At 31.6% G+C, this 14993-nt stretch overlaps 1 long non-coding RNA gene across 1 annotated transcript; it reads right to left on the bottom strand.

Moving 5' to 3' along the window:
• Nucleotides 1–12137: 12137 nt before the first annotated feature.
• Nucleotides 12138–14163, bottom strand: LOC139904261 (uncharacterized). Its single transcript, XR_011778717.1, has 3 exons — nucleotides 13780–14163; nucleotides 13136–13190; nucleotides 12138–12591 (listed from the first exon to the last, which is right to left on the bottom strand). It is a non-coding gene; the product is annotated as an uncharacterized lncRNA (long non-coding RNA).
• Between the last annotated feature and the right edge of the window lie 830 nt (nucleotides 14164–14993).

Below are 14993 nucleotides of genomic sequence, written 5' to 3'. Positions count from 1 at the left end.
GGATATATGATGTTCCCCTAATACGAGCCGTCGTTGTCCACATTGGTTTAGAAAAACCTGGTGGTTTAGAGGTTCCCGGGTCATTGTTACAACTTAAGGACTTCGGGGGTTGACGATACATATAAAGTTCATCGGGGTTGGAATTAGATTTCTCTATTTTTATGCCCTTTCCCTTATTATTTTCTTTTGCATTTTTAAATTCAGTTGGGGTAATTTCTATAACATCATCGGAATTCTCGTCGGAATCCGATTCATCGGAGAATTGGTAATCCTCCCAATATTTTGCTTCCTTGGCGGAAACACCATTGACCATAATTAACCTTGGTCGGTTGGTTGAGGATTCTATTTTACTTAACCGTTTTATTATTTCCCCCCACCGGTTCTATTTCTTCTTCCGGTTCCGATTCTTCTTCCGGTTCCGATTCTTCTTCCGATTCCGACTCTTCTTCCGGTTCCTCTTCGGGAACTTGTGAATCAGTCCACGAATCATTCCAATTTACATTTGACTCTTCATTATTATTAGGTGAGTCAATGGGACTTGTTCTAGAGGTAGACATCTATCACATAATATCAAACACGTTAAGAGATTAATATATCACATAATATTCATATGTTAAAAATATATAGTTTCCAACAAAAATGTTAAGCAATCATTTTTAAAGAAAACACGGTCGAAGTCCAGACTCACTAATGCATCCTAACAAACTCGATAAGACACACTAATGCAAATTTTCTGGTTCTCTAAGACCAACGCTCGGATACCAACTGAAATGTAACGTTCTTATTGATTAAAAACGTTCCATATTAATTGATTTCGTTGCGAGGTTTTGACCTCTATATGAGACGTTTTTCAAAGACTGCATTCATTTTAAAACAAACCATAACCTTTATTTCATCAATAAAGGTTTAAAAAGCTTTACGTAGATTATCAAATAATGATAATCTAAAATATCCTGTTTACACACGACCATTACATAATGGTTTACAATACAAATATGTTACAACAAAATAAGTTTCTTGAATGCAGTTTTTACACAATATCATACAAGCATGAACTCCAAATCTCGTCCTTATTTAAGTATGCGACAGCGGAAGCTCTTAATAATCACCTGAGAATAAACATGCTTAAAACGTCAACAAAAATGTTGGTGAGTTATAGGTTTAACCTATATATATCAAATCATAATAATAGACCACAAGATTTCATATTTCAATACACATCCCATACATAGAGATAAAAATCATTCATATGGTGAACACCTGGTAACCGACATTAACAAGATGCATATTTAAGAATATCCCCATCATTCCGGGACACCCTTCGGATATGATATAAATTTCGAAGTACTAAAGCATCCGGTACTTTGGATGGGGTTTGTTAGGCCCAATAGATCTATCTTTAGGATTCGTGTCAATTAGGGTGTCTGTTCCCTAATTCTTAGATTACCAGACTTAATAAAAAGGGGCATATTCGATTTCGATAATTCAACCATAGAATGTAGTTTCACGTACTTGTGTCTATTTTGTAAATCATTTATAAAACCTGCATGTATTCTCATCCCAAAAATATTAGATTTTAAAAGTGGGACTATAACTCACTTTCACAGATTTTTACTTCGTCGGGAAGTAAGACTTGGCCACTGGTTGATTCACGAACCTATAACAATATATACATATATATCAAAGTATGTTTAAATATATTTACAACACTTTTAATATATTTTGATGTTTTAAGTTTATTAAGTCAGCTGTCCTCGTTAGTAACCTACAACTAGTTGTCCACAGTTAGATGTACAGAAATAAATCGATAAATATTATCTTGAATCAATCCACGACCCAGTGTATACGTATCTCAGTATTGATCACAACTCAAACTATATATATTTTGGAATCAACCTCAACCCTGTATAGCTAACTCCAACATTCACATATAGAGTGTCTATGGTTGTTCCGAAATATATATAGATGTGTCGACATGATAGGTCAAAACATTGTATACGTGTCTATGGTATCTCAAGATTACATAATATACAATACAAGTTGATTAAGTTATGGTTGGAATAGATTTGTTACCAATTTTCACGTAGCTAAAATGAGAAAAATTATCAAATCTTGTTTTACCCATAACTTCTTCATTTTAAATCCGTTTTGAGTGAATCAAATTGCTATGGTTTCATATTGAACTCTATTTTATGAATCTAAACAGAAAAGTATAGGTTTATAGTCGGAAAAATAAGTTACAAGTCGTTTTTGTAAAGGTAGTCATTTCAGTCGAAAGAACGACGTCTAGATGACCATTTTAGAAAACATACTTCCAATTTGAGTTTAACCATAATTTTTGGATATAGTTTCATGTTCATAATAAAAATCATTTCCTCAGAATAACAACTTTTAAATCAAAGTTTATCATAGTTTTTAATTAACTAACCCAAAACAGCCCGCGGTGTTACTACGACGGCATAAATCCGGTTTTTCGGTGTTTTTTGTGTTTCCGGGTTTTAAATCATTAAGTTAGCATATCATATAGATATAGAACATGTGTGTAGTTAATTTTAAAAGTCAAGTTAGAAGGATTAACTTTTGTTTGCGAACAAGTTTAGAATTAACTAAACTATGTTCTAGTGATTACGAGTTTAAACCTTCGAATAAGATAGTTTTATATATATGAATCGAATGATGTTATGAACATCATTACTACTTCAAGTTTAGTAGGTAAACCTACTGGAAGTGACAAGAAATGATCTAGCTTCAAAGGATCTTGGATGGCTTGAAAGTTCTTGAAGTAGGATCATGACACAAAAACAAGTTCAAGTAAGATTTTTACTCGAATTAAGATAGTGTATAGTTATAGAAATTGAATCAAAGTTTGAATATGAATATTACCTTGAATAAGAAAGATAACCTACTGTATATAACAAAGGTTTCTTGATCTTAGATGATTACTTGGAATGGATTAGAAAGCTTGGAAGTAAATTAGTAAACTTGAAGGGATTTTTGAAGTGTTCTTGAAGTGTTCTTCCTATGATGATTATAGCTTGATTCTTGAAGTGATTTTTGATGAAGATGATGATTAACTACTGGAAAAATACGTTCATAATAGTGTGTGTGTGTGTTGAGAGAGAATTAGAAAGAGAATTGGAAGTGAAATGGAGTGAACGATGAGTGGTAATTGGTGAGTGGTGAGTGGAGTTAAAAGGAGTTCTAGTTAGTTGACTAGCTCATGGTAGAAGTTAAAATTGATTAGTCATACATGACATAATCAAGAGTGGAATCCCATGCTAGTTCCTATTGGTATATACTCATAGTAAGTACGTTTTGAAGCTGTGTATAATACGGGTAAGAATACGACTAGAATTCTTGATGAAAGAAAAGAATGGAAAAGTAACTGTAACCATTTTTGTTAAGTATGAGTGTTTTGATATATGTCTTGAAGTCTTCCAAAAGTATTTTAATACATCTAAATACACTACTTGTATATACATTTTAACTGAGTCGTTAAGTCATCGTTAGTCGTTACATGTAAGTGTTGTTTTGAAACCTTTAAGTTAATGTAATGACCCGGAAATTTTGGCTAATTTTGAACCAAACTCTCGATACGATTCATTATCTTTGACATGATAAGCAAAATCGGTTATGTGGAGTCTCAAAAAGTTTGAACAGTTTCATATATATTTAATTGACCTCCGAATATTCCCGACGATTCACGAACAACTATTTGTGTGTAGATATGTATATAAATATAAATAAATATATGTGCATAAATGTTATTAATCATTGTATGGAATTATTATAAATAAATATAGTTAGTATAAAAATTTGGGATTTTTCCATGAACTTCTATCCGCTACTAATTATCAACGGAACACGATCTAACAGTCCGAGTTAAAACTGTCCGGCTGCTTAACTATTTCTTTTTCAATCATAAATGTCTTTTTCTCCTTAAATTTCTCCACTATGTACTCTGTAATTGATTAGAAATATTTGTGTTTGTTTGTGTTTGGTTATTTAGAATAGAATATATTCTTCACTAAATAAGACAGCTCATCATATATACATATACGTTTCCTTTGCATTAGAGAACACAGTACGATTCCAACCATCTTTAATTATATATATTCATGATTTAAGTGTCTAGACACATACACGCTGGAACAAAAAAAAATCATATCTATATTTTGGTTTATTTTGTTTTCTCGTTTCAATTCAACTTTACCACCTTCATCATCCAAAGATCACCACAACATCCCCACCATGCTTACTGTCTTGGTTCAACACACGTACCACAAAACCCAACACTATCGATCACTTCTTGACTTACTTGTAGCCGTGAACCAACCTCCGGCTATCACCACCTTTGATCACCATCGCCACTCTAGAGTTCTTGTTCTGTTCGAATTCAATCCTAAAACCACCAACCACCATGACCGCGACTCTCTCTTTCTCCTCTCTCTATTATTTCGGTTTTGAACCGTTGTACAACCCAACACCAAGAGCCAAGAGCTTCATCTTCATTAACCCATCACGAAACCGAAATCTGTTACTACTTTTAGTCTTCTGATATCGTGAGAACTACACCAAGACACCACACAAACATTGATGGCTACAACCCTTTGCACGTTTCTGCTTCTCCTTTTCACAACATCAATCTAATCATGTTCCTAGAACCCCTTCGAATAACCACGGTGTACTGCTGTTAATACAATTCGAATCTGTTTTTATTCAAACAACAACAAAAACAATCATGTACAATCATCAAACTGTCGCAATTATTATAAAATCTGTTTATCACTGCAACTGTTGCTGTTACAGTTGCGGTTTTAACAACCCAAACTCACCACTCGAAACAACTTGTTTAGAGTTAACTCCTGCTGCTGCGTTTGCTGTTTACTTCCTCTGTTGAAGAACCGAATACCCATCGACTACTATAAACCCATTTATTGCTGTAGCCGTAAACCACAACCACCTGCAAACCATCTTCACCACAACCAAAACATCAAGAATATTATAAATTACTACTCTTGTTCGATATAAATAGGTATACAGAAAAATCTAGAGGGATTATTGAAATTAAAGGAAAATCATTGAATCGATTACTTACTTGCATTGATTGATTGATCGATTACTTGATCGAAGAAGGAGGACGATTAGTGAGGATGATGAAGACTGATGATGATGATGATGAAGATGACGAATCGATAACCTCTAGTACATCGATGGTTGTTGATTGATTAATCGATCTATTATGAATCAAAGATTCCCTAAAATTGTGTTATCTCCCTGCGTGTTTTTGCTAATCGATTTTTTTTGGGGGAAGAAACATACCGAAGGGTTTATATATTTATTAGGTACTCCGTATTATTATTATTATTATTATTATTGTTATTATTATTATTATTATTATTATTATTATTATTATTATTATTATTATTATTATTATTATTACTAAATCATCATAAAGTGTTAGTAGTATTATTATTATTATTGTAAATATCTCTATTATCATTAGTAGTAAAATCATAGTTATTATCAGTATTATTTTTATATTAAAAAGTATCATTATTTTAAATTTATTATTTTTGTTAAAATTAGTATTTTTATTGAAATTTACTTTCTATTAAAAAAAAATTATTATTTTTATTATTAAAATTATTATTATTATTATTATTATTATTATTATTATTATTATTATTATTGGAATTATTAGAATGAATTTTATCATAACTAGTATTATTTTTATCATTATTATTATTAGTATTCTTAATATATTCAGTAAATATTTTCTATATAAAAATATATTTATAACTACATTAAAATCAATAATACGTATTATATTAAATAATATTTTAATGAGTAATTACTATATTTAAAATTTAATACGATAAGTATTAATTATATAAATTGTATAGATTAAATATAAATTTACCTATATAACATATAAACTAACAAGTATATTATTAATAATAATATAAATTGGTTCGATTACTATTTGGTGTATTAATATATATACATATGATATAGGTTCGTGAATCCGAGGCCAACCCTATACTTGTTCAATGTCGTTCTATGTATTTTTACTACAAAATACATTAGGTGAGTATATAGATCCCTTTTAAACTTTAAATATTTTGGGCTGAGAATACATGCGCTGTTTTTATAAATGATTTACGTTATGGACACAAGTAATTAAAAATGATATTATGCGGATTGATGTGCTAGGTAATTTAGTTATATGTTATAATAACATGTAAGCGCGAATCCTAAAGATAGATCTATCGGGTTTAACACCCCCATCCAGTAGGCTGCACTAGACATAAGAACTAGTGGGCGGATGTTTAGTACTTCGAGGTTTATTTATACACTTGCGAGTGTACATATCCATCTTTGTAAAGATGACTTATTATATTATTGTTAAGGTTGGTTACTGAGGCCTCAACATAAGCAGAATGATTTTATACACTTGCGAGTGTATTATATTTTTATATATGAAATCTTGTGGTCCATAGTTATAACGCTGCTAGCATCAAACCTATATATCTCACCAACTTTATGTTGACTTTTTAAAGCATGTTATTCTCAGGTATAAAGTAAGTCTTCCGCTGTGCATTTGCTCATGTTAAGGACATTACTTGAAGTCGATCATCGCAATGGGACCAACTGTTGATGACTCCGTCCAGGAGGATTAGGACCGGTTGTTAAAGTTAACGATCTCAATTAATGTTGTTAACCCATTGTTTATTATATCTAATGAGATGTTAAATTATTATATTATCATGATATTATGATATATTAATATATCTTAATATGATATATATCATGATATTATGATATATTAATATATCTTAATATGATATATATACATTTAAATGTCGTTACAACGATAATCGTTACATATATGTCTCGTTTCGAAATCCTTAAGTTAGTAGTCTTGTTTATATGTATATAACTCATTGTTAATATACTTATGGAGATACTTACTTATCATAATCTCATGTTAACCATATGTATATCCATATATATATCGTCATGTCGTTTTTATAAGTTTTAACGTTCGTGAATCGCCGGTCAACTTGGGTGGTCAATTGTCTATATGAAACATATTTCAATTAATCAAGTCTTAACAAGTTTGATTGCTTAACATGTTGGAAACATTTAATCATGTAAATATCAATCTCAATTAATATATATAAACATGGAAAAGTTCGGGTCACTACATACTGTTGGTGTGGTCGTTGTTCTGTGATCGCACATCATGGAATTCAATATTTTAGTTGGGTCGTTTTTGCTGTTTATGTAATCAGTAAGTAGATTTTAGTTGTTTTATTGTTATTTATTGGTTTGATGTAACGTAGTTTGATGCTACCATATCACTGTTACTAGTTGCCTTTTAGTCTCAACAATTGCATGCAACTGAATGTGTTGTTTGACTTCATCTTTTGTGCTGAAAAATTGACCACAGTAAAAAAAACTCTTACATATGCTTGCTTCTGGTTCTTGTTGTTTCAACTCTTTAATTCTTTTCTTCCTTTGTGAGGTAATATCACATTCCCCATCTGAACCAGTAACAAAATCATCATTGTTTATCTCATCCAAATCAACCACAACATCATCAGTTATGTTTTTTTTTTCACTATTGACTTACAATCATTCCCCATGTATTCAACTTCCTTGTCAATATTAAAATCAAAATACTCCATATCCACATCAACATCTGATATGTTGGCCTCTTCATCATCAACAAAGTCACTATCATCACTATCATCTTCACCATCATTCATCTTATTCATATCATCATCACTACCCTCTTGCACATCAATATCATGAATTTCAACTTGAGTAATAGTAGAAGATTGTGTAAAGTTGCTGAGTTCAGTCATAAAAACACTAATTGTAGCATGAATCCCAACATATTGTCTCAAGTTATTAACATCAGAATCAACTTTCAAATCACATAAACCATAATCAAGATTGGTGTCTGGTCTAAGAAAAGAAAAGATCAGCCGTTCACTATCTAAATATCCTATTTTCTTTACAATATCTTGCAACTCAAGGACAGAAAACTTATCTATATGTATGCCATCAATATAGGTAACACGACCATTAATGTATTCACAACGTGGAGGACTAGTGAAACAACCACCATGGTGAAGTTTTATCGAAAACATGCCTGGATATATCACTACAATAGTAGAACATGGTTTGTTAATCAATAATACGAATAGAAATTTAATCAAACAGTATATTCAATACGAAAAAAGTAACATAACCTACAATTCAGATCATTACGGAAAAACATATGTCATCAACCAATACTTACATGATCAATATACAAATAATTCATTACGAAAAAAACTAAATCAAACACATACGACTAAAACTCAATCAAATAGTATATACAATTAATGTATTACGAACAAAAAAAAGAACTTACAATTCAATGTGTAGTCATCGATCTCTTCTCCTTCGGTTCTTATGTTGTATGATGATGCCATTAATGGATTGTTCAAAAGATTTCCAGATTGAATTTTGTTTGGGTGATCGCAATAATACAGCAAGCAACAGCGTCGATAGTTTTTTCAAGAGAAAAATTACGTGAGTGTTATTATTTGGCGGTAACAGTTAGGACTTAGGGTAACGTGGTACCGAGCATTAACTAGGGTAACGTGGTACTTAGTAATTAAGCACAATGACCAAAAAAACCCATCACATGTTTGACACTTTATTCACTTAACTAGATGGTGTTAAGGTTTGTTAAATCTTGGGACCAACCGTGTATAATTCTTATAACTTGGGACTAACCATGATCAATTTAAAGTTTGGGTCCCAACTTGATTTTTGGTACAAACGTTGGGGACCAACCATGATTTTTTTTCATTTGATAAATTACAACTACGAATAGGGGCATTTTAGTCATCTCACGATTAATAAAAATTACATCAAATATTGAGGCATGACAATCTTCCCTTTGATGTGATTTGTGCCATGATCTTTTGATCTTTCTTTTTTTTGGAAGACTAGTATTCTCTAGTGTGAGCTTGAGTTGACGTCTTTTATCGTTGAAGCTTTGTTTCGATCATCTTTCTCTTAGTGTAGGATGGAAAAACTCTTATTATGAGTTTCGTTGGTGTGATGATCTCTTTTTATGAGATTCTACACTTTTGTCGTTGTTTGTTATAGAAGTTTCTTCTTGAGGAAACTTCTTTGTCTTTAACACATGCGAGATAAAGCTTGAGTGGCATTGTATTGTGTTGTTAACTTTGTTGGGTACTTCTCCTTTTGAAGTTTTTGTGAGTCTCTTGTTTCGGTTGTGTTGTCTTGACAAGATGATATGTTTCTAAGAGAGAGCTTGTATTAAGGGTGGAGTCGGAATTTTTTTTCAACGATAGCACAAAAATAATGCATCTAAAGTATTATTTTTTTTATTAGAGAGGAAACTCTCCTATGAACGAGCACATTGGCTCCCTCATAGAGAGTTAAGCTCGGGTAATCAAGCTTTCGAGCGCGAAATATGGTACCGGATTAAATATAGAAAATGAATGGAGATGTAAAGATTTAAAAATGAAAAACAAAAGTAAGTGCAATAACATATGATAACAACGTATGCTAGACTATACATGCAACCTAAACCGTAATTATTAATCTATATATTTAAAAGACATAGATCAAATGAATAGTAACTTTTACAAGCTTCACAAACCTACCTCAAACTTTTTATTTTTTTATAATTCAACCACAATAGTAACTTTTACAACCTTCACAAATTCATCTCAAACTTTTTATTTTTTTATAATTCAACTACACTCTTTACAATAGTTAACTTTGATAACTTTCATAAACTTACCACAAACTTTTTGCATTATATAAATCATTCATTATAAATCGACCACATAATTTTTCCTACCTAATAACTATTTATTATTATTAATAACTTTTACAAGCTTCACAAATTCACCCCAAACTTTTTATTTTTTTATAATTCAACCACAATAGTAACTTTTACAACCTTCACAAATTCACCACAAACTTTTTATTTTTTTAGAATTCAACTACACTGTTTACAATAGTTAACTTAATAACTTTCATAAACTTACCACAAACTTTTTTCATTATATAATTTAACCATTAAACTTCTCATTCATTATAAATCGACCACATAATTTTTCCTACCTAATTATTATTATTATTATTATTATTATTATTATTATTATTATTATTATTATTATTATTATGCAAACGTGCAGGATTGTTACAACTTGTCTGGCGGCTAGCTTTGATCTCTTGTACATTGTGTTTGTTAACTTGTACATCTTCGTCTTTAACTGATTTCTTGACATAATTTTAACCTCGAAGCTCCGTTTACATTCTCGAATTATTTATACAATTACAACTTGAAAATGAAATAATTATAATTAAAAATTTATTATATTGGACCGATATTGAGACTATAAATGTATACGTTTTTAGCAGTATCAAAGTTTCTACTACTATGAACGTTCAGCGTTCAGCAAAGTCTACTTATGACTTGCATGATATTGTGGTGTTTGGTAATGGGTTCATACCTAAAAACCAAGCTTTGAAAGAAAAACATACCTGATAGGCGAACCACACAGAGAGCTAGAAGCAGTTAAGGATGCATCCAACAACCCGTAGGGAAAGATTAAGCCTTATGAAAATAACAATGAGACAGGCGCACTAAAATAATATTTCAGATCGACTTTGCCATTATTTAAGTTCTTGAAGTTGAATTCTGACAACCCGATCTTATTCATAGAACACTGATGAATATTACAGTGAGACAGGCGCACGGAAACAATATTCCAGATCGACTTGCTATATATAAAGTCCTTCTTGAAGCTGAATTCTGACAAACTAAACTTATTCATACAACACTGATGAAAATTACAGTGTGTCGGCAAAATAAATTAAACATAGATTTAAATGGATTATTCACCTCAACAATTTTTCAAATCCGTTAACATAGACTTGAGCAGCTTGTTTTTCATGGTTCTTGTTATAGTTATTTGCCAATAACAGAAGTTGTTGAAGAAGATTTTTAAATCGTTCAGAACAACTTTACTTCAAAATATACTTAGTTGTTGTATCACATGAATGCACTTCTTGCACGTCTAAGGAAAAAAAAAAAGTAAACATAAAATTATATAATATATTCAGAATTATATGTTGTGGGTCAGCAAAAATGAATAAAAAATAGGCGCCAGACAAAGTGTGTCTCAGAATGCATTTAGGTCGATTATGAAAGGATAATCAAAAGCCTTCAAATCTGTAATGGGAACATAGGATAACTTAATTCCTAGACAAAGGGTTTTTCAAAATTGCAGTTTTAAGGAAATCATGATTAAATAAAGCATTCTAAGACAAGAATCAAGATGGACAAATTAGAGCATCTGATAGCAAAGGAAATTATAAGATCGGCAACACTTACGTTCTTTACAAACTTTTGTACTTGTAAAAGCATCTTTTATATCCTTCTGCCTAGAAAGTGAAGCACGTAAATAATCAACACTCATGTTCTTCTGAATAAAATTACAACAATAAAAATTATAAATTAGCTCCTTTAATGTCGATCATGATCATAGGTTACTGGTTTTCAAAACCTTTGTTGTTGCTAGAATGATCTTAGAACAAACATTGTATTGTACTTAATCTAGAGGTCAATATCACCTTGAATTGAATAAATTTTAACTATGGAGATCAAAGAATCAAACCTACTCACCTAGGAATTGATTAGTATGAAGCCTAATATTGTTATTCATATTGAAATTGACTGGAACGAAAACTAGAACTCATAATAAGCCTAATATCAGGACCAAACTTGAATTGTGTACAAAAACATCTAGAAACATTTCATTTATAAGAATTATGAGGTTCTGATCATTAATCAAAACAAAACCTTGAACGAACACATTCTTTGACTAAAAAAGCCCCAACTCTTAAGAAAGCAGTAATATTTTGGATGAGAAACACACAGATGAATGGACGCCCAAAAACAAGAAACTAAAATAATCAAGAAATCTGTATCCAAATAAGATGGTCAATCAAGAACTACTTTGTAAAAAAGGGAAAAAAAATTCTTAAATGAAAGATTGTTTGATTTTAAAGTGTAACAAAACTCTAGGTCCCGCAAAACATATATCTTTCTTACCAAAATAAATACTATAAACTAGATTGTGGTCCGAAACGCGCTTCGCTGCGCATATTCGTTTTTGTCGAATTTCGAGTTATTTTCATCGTTCATTACATACGGAAAACTTGCATGATCATACGATGTGTGCATTTGCTAATGCAATACATGTAGTTTAAGTAAACGGCTACATGGAGTAGACCAAAGATGAATGCCTTTTAGTTGTTGGGCTGAATTGAACAAAAAGTGGTTGCATACTGTTTCTTCTCATCTGGTTGGTCCTTTATTTCTGAATGGTTGGTTCTTTGTCATATGTTGTAACATTATGTGTTATTATCCTATGTTTGTTAGAAAATGTCTTGAATAGGGTGAGTTATTACCGAATAAAGCGCTCTTTTGATATCGGCAAACACGATTACATTCTCCCAGATCTCGATAAAGTCTAGTTAGACCTGTAATAAAACAGAGGAAAAAAATATTAGTCGACTAAGTAAAAAAAAACTATATGCAAATAACTAATCTGAAAGATGACAGTATATTAATTCATCAAGTTCTCACTAAAATAAGATACACAAAACAAAAAACAGTACAAATGGGTCAAAAATACGCATTCGTTGGTTATTACCTTTATCACTCAAACGTGTCATAAATTCCCACTAATAACTAAAAGATGATAAATATCATTTATAAAACACCAAGACTTGCAAACTTATGTAAATCGATATAGTGAGAACATGTCGAAGTTAGTCACCATCCATCTTGACACTATTCAACCCAAACGGATCAGGTGCCAAATAGTCATCAATATGAACCACAAATAAACATAAGTAGATGCAATCAACCAGCCTAATTTACTAACAAAAATGGAGATAAATCTATTTCCTCAGTTTTATGTGTACTAAACTAATGCAAAGGCATCAATAAACAAACTACCATCATGGTAATATCAAGTGATTTATAACTATTATGATAAAAAAAAACATAGTAAAGACGTACCATTTAATCATGTTTGGACAGATGACTAAAAAGCACCAACGCAAATTCCACCTGCCTGCAAAGCGATAACATTACAAAAAAAAACTTGCAATTGTAATGTCCTACAATGCATGAGAAGATTTCATCATTTGATTTATGCATTAATCTTATATATAAAGGAAAATGAACTTTTTCATATAAAACATTTGATGTGCACACTATATAAAGAACTTGAATAGTTGAACCTGTTGAATCACTATAAAATACTTCTGGGGCATAACAATCACAAAATCAATAGTATGCTGTGATAGACATCCAAATAAACTACCAAGAATGAAACATGCAATGATCAATCTTGTTTGCCATTTTCATGTTCCACTATCCACATTTATATTCACATGAACAGAAAGAAAGCTTTTGAACAATAACTGTGTATAACATTTAATTGAATCACTTCTTTCTCATCATAATTTTACAATTCACAAACAATCACTTCAGAAATGTGAAACCATAATAAGCATAGACTACATGAGACTACTAACCTAAATCCTTCAGTTCATTAACTCAAGTTACCGGTTTAAGAACCTCAGCATCCCTAAACCATCATTTAAACACAATCACTAATAGATCAACCAAATACCAGTTATAAGAACATAAATTAATACCTTGAACTGATTGGAACGACGGGGATAGCAGGGCCATCGTTGATAACAATTACAACGACGACGGTAACAATTTGTGTTTAACTGTCTCAAACCCTAATTTTCACACAGATATTCAATCAATTCTACCCAATGAAGGAAAAACCTTACTTTTTGGATTATACATTCAGTCGATGCTAACGAACCACACCGCCCAAAAAGAAGTCTATTGAATCTATTTATGAAATTGAAGGATAATTGAGAAAGGTTGGTTGGATTGCAAGAGAATATAGAGAAAAGGATGGCTGAAGAAGGTTGGAGAAAACTCAAATAAAATGATATAGAAAGTCGTGCCCCACTAAGCTTCCATCAATGCCACGGTTTTTCCAATAAGTTGAAGTTTAGGAACAGTATCAGACGACAGTTTTTTGTGAGTGGCATGCTGGGAAATTGTAACAAGTACGGCGTCCCCTGGTTGGGCTGTTGTAACTAATAATAATAATAATAATAATAAAATAATAATAATAATAATAATAATAATAATAATAATAATAATAATGTAATGTAATAATAAAACAGAGACAAACAATACTTAAAAAAAAGAACCTAATAAAGGTTGACCTTGTGATGATAAAAAAATATTAACATGCTTGATATCTTATGTGAACCACCGAACTGCCACAGGCGATCGATTAAAGGCCGTATAAATAATTAAAAAAAATGAAGTTGGGATTTTGAGTTGGGTAGGGTTACGATGTGACTATTGTGGACTTGTGGGAATTTAACAGGCTTAATCTCGAACCACCGGCAAAAAGGAGGAGGAACGAAGATGGGTTTTTTGTGTTGGGTAGGGTTAAGAGGTGACCGTCCTGGGTATGAATTTATTTACAAGGCATGACTATTTGGGAATTCAACGTAAGTTCAACGCTACTAATTTTGCGTTAATTATACGCCACCATACGTAGTCTCGATTATAATCCTCTGTTTGTCAGAGCAGTGGGTGTCCGGAGTCGGATCACTGTGAGATCAGTCACTAGGCATAGGATCGAGATTACGTTTGGCAAGTTTGGCGAGTTAGCCGAGATAAAGTTCCGGCCGTCAAGATGCTACTCTTTTGTTTCCTTTGTCCAAGATTCTTGTGCCTTTGCTGCTATTTCGGGTTTAAATGGTTTCATGATTTTTGGCCAACCCATTTATGTGGGTTGGCCTAGACGTCGTCAAGTTAGAAATCCCGGCAA

The sequence above is a fragment of the Rutidosis leptorrhynchoides genome, chromosome 4 (assembly GCF_046630445.1).
Source record: "Rutidosis leptorrhynchoides isolate AG116_Rl617_1_P2 chromosome 4, CSIRO_AGI_Rlap_v1, whole genome shotgun sequence".
NCBI classification, from domain to species: Eukaryota; Viridiplantae; Streptophyta; class Magnoliopsida; order Asterales; family Asteraceae; genus Rutidosis; species Rutidosis leptorrhynchoides.
This window is presented reverse-complemented; position numbering and strand designations above follow the sequence as displayed.